The 12,470-nt window shown below is 36.9% G+C and overlaps 1 non-coding gene across 1 annotated transcript; it reads left to right on the top strand.

The window, feature by feature from the left end:
* The first annotated feature begins 2,417 nt into the window (after positions 1 to 2,417).
* Positions 2,418 to 2,520, top strand: LOC115297260. The gene has a single exon (XR_003911362.1). It is a non-coding gene; the product is annotated as a U6 spliceosomal RNA (small nuclear RNA).
* Positions 2,521 to 12,470: the final 9,950 nt, after the last annotated feature.

The raw sequence follows: 12,470 nt of genomic DNA, 5'->3' as shown, positions 1-12,470 counted from the left end.
GATCAGTGAGGATCTGTTATTTGATGAGACCAAGTGGAATCAGTCTGTTGCACTGTCTCGAGGGCTCCTTGTCTTGTCTAGGTTTACCTCCTACCACATATGCCAATATATCCATCACCATAGAGCACAAAGTAAAGTTTACATTTTTTAATGTTTATTTTTATTTTTTGAGAGAGAGAGATAGAGAGACAGTGTGGGAACAAGGGAGGAACAAAGAGAGAGGGAGTCACAGAATCTGAAGCACTATCCAGGGTCTGAGCTGTCAGCACAGAGCCCAATGCGGGGCTCAAACTCACAAACCATGAGATCATGACCTGAGCTGAAGTCAGACACTTAAACGACTGAACCACCCATGCACACCAAGGACCATAATTTTATAATCCTCAGTCTCCCACTGCACACCAGACATATGAATGTCACCATAAGTGCTCATCCTGTGGTAGGAGAGGCCACAACAAATTGAGGGTTGCACTCACCTACTCAAAGCATACTGACTAAATCAGACTATGGAGGATCAGCAATGCCTCACAGCTCTTGACATTTTTTCAGATTACAGTGTTGCTGCTCCATGCCTTATCAGCATAGTCTAACACATTACAGTGGCTCTTTAAATTAGTCTATGTCATGTGTTCAGCTTTATAAACCATTTACAGACTTACACTGATGCATCTTTTATCTAAAGGTCACATGACAATGAGCTAATAAGCTATTCAATGGACTTTCTATACTACGTAACAACCACAGGTATCTGGTATCATAGAACATTGGAATAGTCTCAAAAATTGACTTAAAAAGGTTTTTGGATATATCTCCCTCAGCTCTTCCTAATCTACACACCTTAGTATATCAGTTTGCCACTAAATAAAGCTGTCCTGAGAAATGGGTCATCCCTTTTCAGTCACTTCTTCCAAAAAAGATAAAGTGATTAGATTGATAGATGGATGATAGATAGATAGATAGATAGATAGATAGATAGAAATAGATTATATAGATAGCATAGACATAGATGATATAGATATAGATATAGATATAGATATAGATAGATACAGATTTTGAAATTCTGCTCTGACCATTATTGAACATGGTACTTTTTGCTTTTCCCTAATATCAACTCTTGGATATCTTGGTTTCTATAACCTCTGTTTAATTCTTATTCAACCAACAATATTATCTTGGAAGATTAGCATAGTTACATTATAAAGATAATGACCACTTGGTTGAGTACATTGCTTGTAAGTAAGGGAAATAACAGAGCTTTATAATTTTTATTAAATTGTTCTTATAATTTTTGTACCTGCCCCTTCAAAATGAAAACTGTGAATGTCAGGATGGGATGATTGAGAAAAGGTAAAAAGTTATAGCTGCTGTAATGGGACATATGTATTTCATGGCATTGGAGGAAGAGCAGCAAGCGGGCACCTGGGCAAGATCATCTTAGATCCTTGGAAATCTGGATGGTAAAGGAGCTATAATATTTCTTTTTTTTCCATAATATTTTATTGTCAAATTGTTTTCCATACAACACCCAGTGCTCTTCCCCTTAAGTGCCCTCCACCATCACCACCACCTTAATATTTCTTTTTTATAGGCCACTCATAGAGCCTTCTTCAAGAAAAATCCTCTTATGTGTCTTTCCTGAACTAATAAGCACTTAAATTTAATTGATTTCTGAGTCTATAATTTCCTATAAGGCAGCTCTGGTCACCATTTGATTGTCATTCATCTTAAAATTACCAAAAAGTTTATAAAAAGAGAAGGTGGTAATCCAAGTCCCTATACTTCCCAGTTCAATTCTTATAAGCACCAATAGTTTTCTGCCTCATGAATATTCCCACTGCTGTAGCAGAGTAATTCCCTGGAGTGGATGAAGGTTATCTATCTGGCTGATGGTGTAGGTAAGACAGAGTTCAGTAAGCATCCTCAAAAATTACCTTCAAAAACAATGACTAAACTGAATTGTTCAAACTGAATTGAGAAACCTAAGACCTACCAGATGGATAGGAGGCCACCCTGGAGCAATGTCAACTTGTGATCCTCAATGATATAGATTCCACTTTAGGAGCTCCAATAATTATAAATGGCTCTATCTTTTTAGGGATATCAAGAGTACTTTTGGGATTATAGGTCTTCTGTGGAAGCCAAGTATTACCTTATATCTCTCCCTTAAAATGATGATTGTCCCTCTCAGGAGTGAAAATAAGAGGTCTTCAAGTTAAAAAACACTCTCAGTAGTTAATGTAAACCTTAAATGACTGCACTGTGTCTCCAAAATGAGCTACACTTAGTTACTTGGGGGGTCTTCCTAGAGGAGTGACTGATTTGCTACGTATACCAACGTCACAGTATTCCCTACAATATGAGTCATTGTAGGAAAAATTAGAATTAGACAATTGTATTAGAAAAGGTGATATAAATGCTTGTTTCAGCATCACATATACTAAAATTGGAATAATACAGAGAAGATTAACATGGCCCCTGAACAAGGATGACACACAAATTCATGAAGGAAAGGCCATACATAATTTCTCTTTGAAATTAGCATAGGTGATCAAAGGTATCACTTCAGTCCTGGAATGTATTCAGGTTAGCCTTAACTCAGTGGCCAGCTTGTTATAGATGATATTGGCCATAAATTTTCAAGGTAAAGTCTTGTGATCACTAATATACCCTACTATACCTGGATTGGTGCCTTGAGCCAGGTAGAATGGTCAATGTGGAAACTTAAGGAGAAATACATCTGCATTTCTAAGGTAGATCCAGATGGTTTATAAGATTTGCTCAGATGATTGAGTCTGGAACACTTGATGTTAATACTGAATATTGCCTTAATCTGCTGTTCAGAGTCCTATTGATAGTAATCATAATTAAATACATTATAAAACAAATTTAACATATTTAGTCCTGATTTTTTTTAATGTTTTATTTAGTTTTGATACAGAGAGAGACAGCATGAAATGGAGAGGGGCAGAGAGAGAGGGAGACACAGTAACAGAAGTAGGCTCCAGGCTCTGAGCCGTCAGCACAGAGTCTAACACAGGGCTCAAACCCATGAATGTGAGATCATGACCTGAGCCAAAGTCGGAGGTTTAACCAACTGAACCACCCAGGCGCCCCTAGTCCTGATCTTTATGAGTCATATTGATCAGTGCACTTGACAGAGTGGTGTACTCATAGAAAATTTTTCTAGAAATCAAAACAGTGTTGAATCAAAGGGTAAATTGGAAGACAATTCTCTGTGGATCCTGCATGTTTATTGTTCAGTAAAACCAAGATATTGTTTCCCTTTGGGGCAAAGGTAAGTCAGGTTTACTGTCCATTATAAAAAATTCATTTTTTCTATGGTTGGAATTCTACTCCTATAATACAAACCACTATGTATGAGGAGGCATTGGCCTATTCAGCATTGCCCTGTGGGACACCAGCATAAAATGCTGATACTCTGATTACTACTATTGTCGTGAGTAATAAAATTCTTTGTGTCTGATTCAGGGATGTCATGTCTTATTCTAGCATCCATGAAACTGTAGCAAGCTAACAGCACATAGGTAGGGTAAAGTTTCAGACCCTTCTGAGTTCTTGACAGCTTTATTACTAGTGCATACTAATTATGATTTAAATTACATTAAGAAGAGTGGATTTTAGTCTACAGATCTTATAGCTAACATTTTTTAAGGATACTAGACTTTAAAATAGTTAAGTAAATAAATTAATGTGGTTATATAGAAGGTTACTTGGTATGTCCTGAGGGGAACTTTGGTTTCCATTAAGGCAATTTATCTTAATATTTTGGAAAAACTGATGAGAAATATGGAAAATGCCCAAAGACACAAATTGTTCTTTGATGTTTGCAGATAGTTTGAAGTCTATGGATTTTTTATTTGGGATCCCTTGCCGTAAAAGAACCTACTTCTCTGGATAGAGGATGAGTATCCTTCTCCTAGACCAAGCTTTTGGCATCTCCTAAGAATAATCCAAATTGGTTACAGTAACTTCTCACTGAATCCTAGGATGCAACATATTGATAATCAGAAGATTATGCTTGAAGAAGATCTATTGCTGTGTACATGGGTGTGTGTGTGTGTGTGTGTGTACATACATATGTACATTGTACATATTATACATATATATGTGTGTGTGTGTATATACATATTGTATGTATATTGTAGATCTGGAGTCATTTGACTCAGAAAATTCCAAGAAATAAAAAATCAATACCCATTTGGAGTGAGTTATATAACCATTCCTCTGGCATGAGTTGCTTAATGAAACATCACAAAGAATGGTTGGACAAACCTTAAGGAAACGTCTTTCTATAATGCTTTTATTCTTACAACAAAATGAATCAACACTTGTAATGCTAAGTTCTCTTCAGAAGTTGTGAGGGAAAGATGTCCTTGGGAAAAAGTATTTAAAATTTTCTTCTTTGTGGGTACTAGAAAAAGGTACTGAGGGTAGGGAAAGGTTATTAGCTTGCTATTAGTCAATCCCTGCTGAGCACAGTAGAACATAAAATAGGAATAAAGAAAGGAAGTCAGCTCTCCAATCCCAGCTGCAGGCTGATGAATCAGTTAGTGATTAATTGTTGCTACCAGTAATTGAAATAATCATATTTCAGAAAGAGGGGAAAAAAGCATTTGGTCTCTAAAATGCTTTGCTTAAAAATGTAATTGCTGCAATATTATTGGATGTCTTAAAAGGAGATATAAAGTTCTTAATGTAAAACTAAAAGGAATATGATTCCCAAGATTGACCCAACATCTGGCATTAAGTTTTGAAAACCCTTCTCTGACTGTCAAAACACGAGCCCTCTTATGTTCTTATATACATTTCTTTTAAGTAAAGTTTGCTTTATAGAGAAGACAGCATAATGCAGAATGCAAAACAATAGTAAACTAATATACATTATCTTAATTCCAGTAAAGCCAGTGAGTTCACATTTATTCCCCACAAAATGGTGCTTATATTTTTAAAGTAATGCTAATGTCTTAATCAACAGACTTTATCATGTTCCAAATTCTAAATGTGTATGGCCCTATGCCAAGGATCTGGGGAGTCACTGCCTTCAAGTAGTTTACTCCTTAATTGTGAAGATATAGCATGTACTTAAAGTGTTACCAATCAGTATGGTGCAGATGAGTATTATAGAAAAACTTCATGAAGTTATAAATTTGCATTTAGTGAGTACTTAACATATTCAGACCTTCTAGAAAGTTTTTTTCAAAACTAATCTCCACAATCACCCTGAGTTGAAAGTATCATACCCTTTTTATTTTATTTTATTTCACTTTATTTTATTAATTTAATTTATTTATTTTGAGAGAGACAGAGACACAGAGAGAGACAGAGAAAGAGCGAGGGAGAGACAGAGAGAGAGAGGGAGAGAGAATCCCAAGAAGGCTCCACACTGTCAGCAAGTCAGAACTCAGAAGCCTTCCTGAGGAAGTGACACTTGAATAGATAAGAAAGTTAGATAACCAAATAGATAACAGTGATGGGCCATGAATATCAGAGGAAACTTCATTCCCAAATGCTTCATAATATGTTAAAAGCAACATATCCAAAATCAAATTCACCATCCTACCTATACTGGTATCAATATAGAAAGTCCTTCCCACTACCTCTTCTTTTGTCTGTATTATCATTTCCCTTTAAAAATCAATTTATGGTGGGGGAGGAGGCCGCCTGGGTGGTTCAGCTGGTTAAGTTTCTGACTTTGGCTCAGATCTTGATCTTAGGAATTGTGAGTTCGAGCCCCGCTTCGGGCTCTGTGCTGGCAGTATGGAGCCTGTTTGGGGATCCCTCTCTCCCTCTCTTTCTCTGCCGCTCCTCTGCTCATGCTCTGTCTCTGTATCTCCCAAAAATAAATAAACATTTAAAAAAATCAATTCATGGGGCACCTGGGTGGTTCAGTCGGTTAAGCCTCTGACTTTGGCTCAGGTCATGATCTCAGGGTCTGTGAATTCAAGCCCCATGTCAGACTCTGTGCTGACAACTCAGAGCCTGGAGCCTGCTTCAGTCTGTGTGTTTCTGTCTCTTTTCCCCTCCTCTGTTCATGCTCTGTTTCTCTCTCTCTCTCTCTCTCTCTCTCTCTCTCTCTCTCAAAAATAAATAAACATTAAAACATTAAAAGCAAATCAATTCAGAAGCCATCTTCTCCACAAAGATCCACCTAATGTCTCTCATCTGACCTACTATCCTCTTCTAGGTCATCACATCCTCCTGTATTTTCCTTCTGTAAGAGTATCGAATGCATTGTCTGGCTTTTTCCCCCTTTAACCTAATCCACACACCATTAAACTTAAAGCTCGTTTTGACCTCTCTAACCTCACAATATGCATCTTGTAGGTGAAATGGCAGTGTTTTCGTGCCTCTACTTACACTGTGCCCACCACCCTTTCTTTTATTCTTCTATCTTATCTCTCACTGGATTCCAGATTAAGCACATCACCAAAATTTAGATTAAATCAAGAAAAAAATTTTTGACCAATGGCTGCCTAATCTGTCACTGACAAGTAGCAACAACATAAAGCTTTTCTCAGCCAGAGAATGCACCGTGCTTCCTTTGGGAAGGCAAACAAGACAGCAGACATAGAAGCCTCACTCAAAGGAGGAAAAAGAAACTGAAGGGTTTTAAGAGCAACACCTGTCAAATGGAGCAGTAATGTGTACTGTTTGACAAAATAGGCTGGTGACTGTCAAAATAAATAACCTTCCAGCTCTGACTAATGACTGAACTACACTGGAAGACTTGAGGGAAGCATCCAACAAAACGCAAAATTGAAAGGAAAATTGGAACGGTCGGCACAGCCTCCTAGCAGCTAAATTTGAAATCATTTTGGAAAATCTCAAGCCATTCACCAGGTTTCATGGCAGAGGGAAAAGTTCCAACAACTCTTCTGATGGTGCATTCCACTTTCATTAGGAAATCGCGTCTCTTCTGATGGAGTGCCAAGAAGTTGGTCTCTGCTTTTTCAATACAGAAACAATCCTGCTGTGACTGTGGCATTATCTGTGCAGACTTTCAGCTGGCTGCCAATAACATCATCAGGAAGGGCAGCCAGAGCTGGACCTCTTTGTAGGCAGAGTGGGGGCAAACGGCAGAAAAGGCAGAGATCCAGAGAGAGTCCATTTTAATATCTTTTCGCTTGCATTCCTTCCCACGCAAACGCACCTATTTTCCTCCATCTATAGCTCCTTAGAGGGGTCATCTTATTTTCCCTTTCCAGCAAGCAAGGTTTTCTTAACATGATTACAAAAAAACCTGCCAGAGTTTCTGCCCATAATGTTCTGACCCTTACCAGCAGCAGTTTCATTTAAACAAATTGTTTCTTCAGAGGCCCCAAAAAGGCTTGATAAGTTCCTGCTCTGAAATTCAATAATACATCACAAATGGAAGAATACATTGTTAGTGGAAGAATTTTAAGCATCTCAAAAATATAGTTCTGCAAAAGCCGTCTTGCTTCAGAAATTATCCACTTATGTGTCAAGTTCTAAGTAGCAGAGGTGAGGACTGGCTTGTCCCTCTGCCTGACTTCTTTAATTGTGCCTTTGTTCTCAGGAGAAGCTATGCTTTGGGCTCCCGAAGTCAAAGTGTTAGAGAAAGGAGAAAAAAAACACTGAACAGAATATCTGCTTCTAAGGAAAGGCCTGTCTACATATCATTTAGCCTACAGTAACATGGCTTGTTTTCTCACTTAATTTTATTTATTTATGTTCTTTCATTATTTATTTTCCCTTCATCTGTTTTATGCATTATATTGTCTTGACTCTGTTCCAAATATGTTTTTCATAAGGATTTGATTGTGTCATGAGTAAACAATTTTGAGACACTAAGTAAACAAAATATCAAACCAAAAACCATACATTTTATATTTATTCATTTCTAACCAAACATATCTGCTAAAATCTGTAATTACAAAAAATATCCTGACCCATTTGTTTGTTTGTTTGTTTTAAGCATTATCTTGGAGAGTTGTGCTGGTTTAAAACTGCATTTCTACATAATTTTTGATTGCAATATTCATTAAAGCAAAAGAATCAGGACATATTCAGACTGCATAATGGATATCTGAACTAAAGACCATTCCAGATATATGGGTAGCAATAAGCTGTCTACATGTGTCATAACTGAGATAAAAGTTGGTTCCTCCAAATATCCATGACTCACAAATGGACAGAAATTAGGGTGCCCTTGCATCCTACCCAGTGATTTCAACATTCTAGGATAATTTGATTCACCAACCCATTTGGTTGATCCACCCTACTCTGATAGAGGATGATTCAACCCAGCCACCATGATGTCCAATGTATCCTGTACTTCCTGCAACAATTATTCCGCTTGGCAGGCCACCCTTCTCTAAAGCCTTCTCCGCTCATTATTCTTGCTGCCTCTGCAGGGCCAGTAATGTGTCTGCCAGTAAAGTGTTGTCTCCTTCCATTTCCTATTCCCATAACCACAAGGAGTAGAAGCAGTTCCCCGGTGGAGGAAAGAGCATTTGTCCATTAATAACCACACTAGTCTAGCAGCCAGATCCCTTGTTGATGCTCTGGTCATTTTTAACGCGGACTACTATAACCACATTCTGTGCTGTCTCCAAGGCTTTATTCTTCATTCCAGTTTAAAATGATCTGCATTCTGCAGATCGAATCATTTTCTAGATGTATTTAAGTTATCCCCACGGGAAGGAAGATCCTGGGCTTGGCAACATTGCATTTAGGGAGCAGGGTGTGGAATGGGGAGACACGTGTCTAACAGCGGCATTTAAATACACTATCTGATGACAGAGACCCAGCTTTAGTTCATTGTTTTAGGTGGGAGAGTGTTTCAAGTTTATTTTTCTTTTGCTTTTTGTTTTTGCCTACCAAGAATCAGGAAATTTCAAATCTTATTACAATTTTATGGTCTACATTTGACAAATGGTAAGAATTTGCTCTGCTTGTGTCTCACTTTATTATAACGTATTGAAAAATGTTTCATGTAGCTTTTGCAGGCTGAAAAATTCACCAAGGAGTACTGCCGTGCCATTGTTTACAAACTTCTATTTGATGCAGCCAAATCAACAGAGAGAATTTTTAAATTCCTTCAGCAATAGGCGCATTGTCCACCATAATCTGCAGATAAAACTATGAAATATAAGACATCTGTAAAAAATAACAACTGTTTGCTACCCTTAGAAACTGTTTAATTTGCAGGTACCCTAGACATTTTGAGGGCTTATGTTTTGGAATTACTATACCCTTCTGTGAAAGAGTTAATTCATTACCAAAAGGTGAGCCATTTCCTGTCTGCTCAATTGTAGAATCAGACTAAGTACTATTTTATCAAAGGAACATTGGCTGTCACCCAGCGTTAATCATTTTCAGAACAATTATGATTTACTTTAGACATAAGGCTGATGAATCTCTATTTCCAGATTCCATTTTGGCAACTCTGAGCCTTACCTCATATGTAAGATTATTGCTGAAAACAGTGCTTCTCCAAATTGTCCTCCTTTACTCTTTTTTGTCTGTCTTTTAAAAAAATACAATTAATTACATTTCAGTTAGCAAGCCTATGCGACTGCCAATGCGAACTCAAATATTGTTTGCATATAATCCTACACAGATGTGGAGCCAATAGGGAGCTGAATGACTGTGTGCTTTTTACACATCTTTTAGTTAAATTAAAAATCCAAAAGGTAAATCTTGTGTTCTGGGACAGCATGTGAATTTGACATTTCCTGGAGGTTATTAGAACCATAAACCAATGACTAGACTATATTCATCCATTTAAGTGGTTTGTGACTGTGAAAGACTAAATATTTACAATGTCTTTTATCCTTGGATCCAATATAACGATTTCATCATTTTAATAGCTCTTTGCTCAAATGTGGTTGCATCCCAATTCAATGTTAAGAGACATGCATTTCAAATAGTTTGGGTCTCATTAACCATTTGAGTAAGGCCCAAGAGTGACAAAATACACAGCAAGAGTTCAAGGCGTTGAAATCATGATTTTACTTTTGATTTATGTCTTCCCTCCTGAATCTTGCACTATTTACCAAACTTTCCTCTAAATGTTCAGCTAAGAGGAGATATTTGTACACACCCAGTTGGTCAGAAAAAAGTCAGTAGTGGATCCCAGGCATTGGCTTATAAATGCAGAGCTGACACATAAACATGGATCAGGCTCCCAAATGTGAATGAGCCAGGATAAAACCATCACAGCCACCTTAGAAGCAATTGAAGCAATGTGCCCCACTGAGCTGCCTGAGCGACTTTGTCGTATATAGGAAAACACAGGATTATCCCACAAAACCCATCATCTAGTCATTTGCTTTTCCTTTTAAGAGTTCTAAAAATGCCTGAATGTCCTTTCTCTCATTATTTCCCTATCTATGTTCTTAAATTGTGCTGTTTTCTGGAAAGAAAAATGAGTCAGTTATATTGGCTAGTAATTATTTCCCCTCTTTCCTCTCATGTATGCTGAAAACTTAATCTGGTTCATTTTCAACATGGAACTGTAGAAAAAACATTGACTAGTTCCTTTTTTATTTGCCTCTATTAATCACAGATTTTCCCTTATATTAATACTCATTCCTTTGCATAAAAGAAAAATAAAATATACCAACTGACATAGACATCATCAAAATAAATTTATGGTTAACTTCCCTAAAGTGCACAAAGGATATGATCTATTAGAACTTTTGTACTAAGACTTTTGGAATGCTCCGTTCATAGTAGTTGACCTCAACAATTATTTCATAAATCATTATCCTAAAGCACCTATCAAGAATGTTTTATAATACTTTGGTTGGATCATTCGTCAAGACGTAGTTTTTGTCATGATGAGGTTAGAGTCAAAATGAAAGAAGTAAAGAATATGAGATTTTTTTTTTGTTTATAATATGCTGATCTTTAATGAATGTTCAAAGAAAGCCATGTGCATACAAAGGGGTGATTTTTCTTTTTACCCCATAGCAGAGGGAAACACATACACACTCACATGGGATTAAAAGTAGTGTTTATAAAACAAATGCTATAATATACTGGAAAGATATTAAGCTATAAGTAAAACAAAACAAAACAAATATTTAAAACACAACTAAAGCTCTCAGTTATTTGTTGGCTTTAATACTCAATTTCCTTATCTTTTATATGGGAACATCTGTCGTGTAATACTTTACAAACTTATGGAAAGTATAAAATGAAACAATGTGTTTGAAATAACTATAAAAGTCAAAATCAACATGCAAGGATAAGATGATATTAATTCACTGATAGTATTGGCAAGTGAGGACACATGAACAAGATGCTGTGTCTGCCTTCTAAGAACTCTCATGCATTGGAAGAATCAGACCCATAAAATGTAATGGGTAAAAGGGTAGGGAGTGCTTAGCTGGCTTGGAACACACCAGAAAACTATGTAGAAGAGACAACATTTAGACTTGACATTAGAGGTAAAGAAAGGACCCTTCAAGTGAAGAAGAAAGAAAGCAATATTTCGAGCAGAGGGAACAATATATACACATATAGACAGGCATGAAAACTCATAATGAGTTCATCAAATTCATGGCTGAGATGGGGGAACAGGAAGGTAGTGAGTGAGAGGTTCTTGAAGAAAAAACTGATACATCAGAGTTATTTACATGTTAGTTTCATGAGTCAAAAGTTCATTGGCTAACTGATGGAAAGCTCTTGGATTTTTTTAAGTGAAGAATGTATAAAATGATGCATGTTTTTGAAAAAAATAATCTCAAATTAATAGGCCACGTGGCCCTATTATGGAAAGACTTGGTAGACAGTCTAGAGATAAAAATAAAATGACTAGGCAGTTATTAGATTTAGAAGGAAAAGATAAATAGGGGTAAATGGGTGGCTCATTCAAATGAGCAACTGATTCTTAATGATGGCTTAGGTCATGATCCCAGGGGCATGATATTGAGCCCCATGTCAGATTCTGCACTGAGCATAGAGCCTGGTTGAAATTCTCTCTCTCTCTCTCTCTCTCTCTCCCCCTTCTGCCCTTCTTCCCTGCTCTCACATGCACTCTCTCTCTCTCAAATAAAAGCATTTAAAAAATAAAATAAAGAAAAAATTAACAATCTATGTTAATTTGGTTTGTTTTGCAAAAGATGAACAAGAGATAAGTTGAGTGATAGAAATGTGGTAGAATTAATAAGATCAAGGAACCACTGAGCAGTGGGTAGTAAAGGAGAAGTAATGATATATAAGTGTATTAGGGGTATCTAATATATAAAATGCTTGTAAATCTCTAAACACGTACTTAAAATTCTACCAGGATGAAAGGTGTCCACTGCTCTAGTGTAGTTCTCCAAGATGTTTGCCAATAACTGCCTTATTTGCTATTTGACCCCTCTTCCTCCCAGCACATTAAGCATTTGAAAAATATGTAGAGCAGATGTAGCTGGCAATCTTTTCCTTCAGAAATTTCTGAGATGAGATACAGAAGATTTAGGGAAAATCCCACT

Source organism: Suricata suricatta, chromosome 7, assembly GCF_006229205.1.
Source record: "Suricata suricatta isolate VVHF042 chromosome 7, meerkat_22Aug2017_6uvM2_HiC, whole genome shotgun sequence".
NCBI classification, from domain to species: Eukaryota; Metazoa; Chordata; class Mammalia; order Carnivora; family Herpestidae; genus Suricata; species Suricata suricatta.
This window is presented reverse-complemented; position numbering and strand designations above follow the sequence as displayed.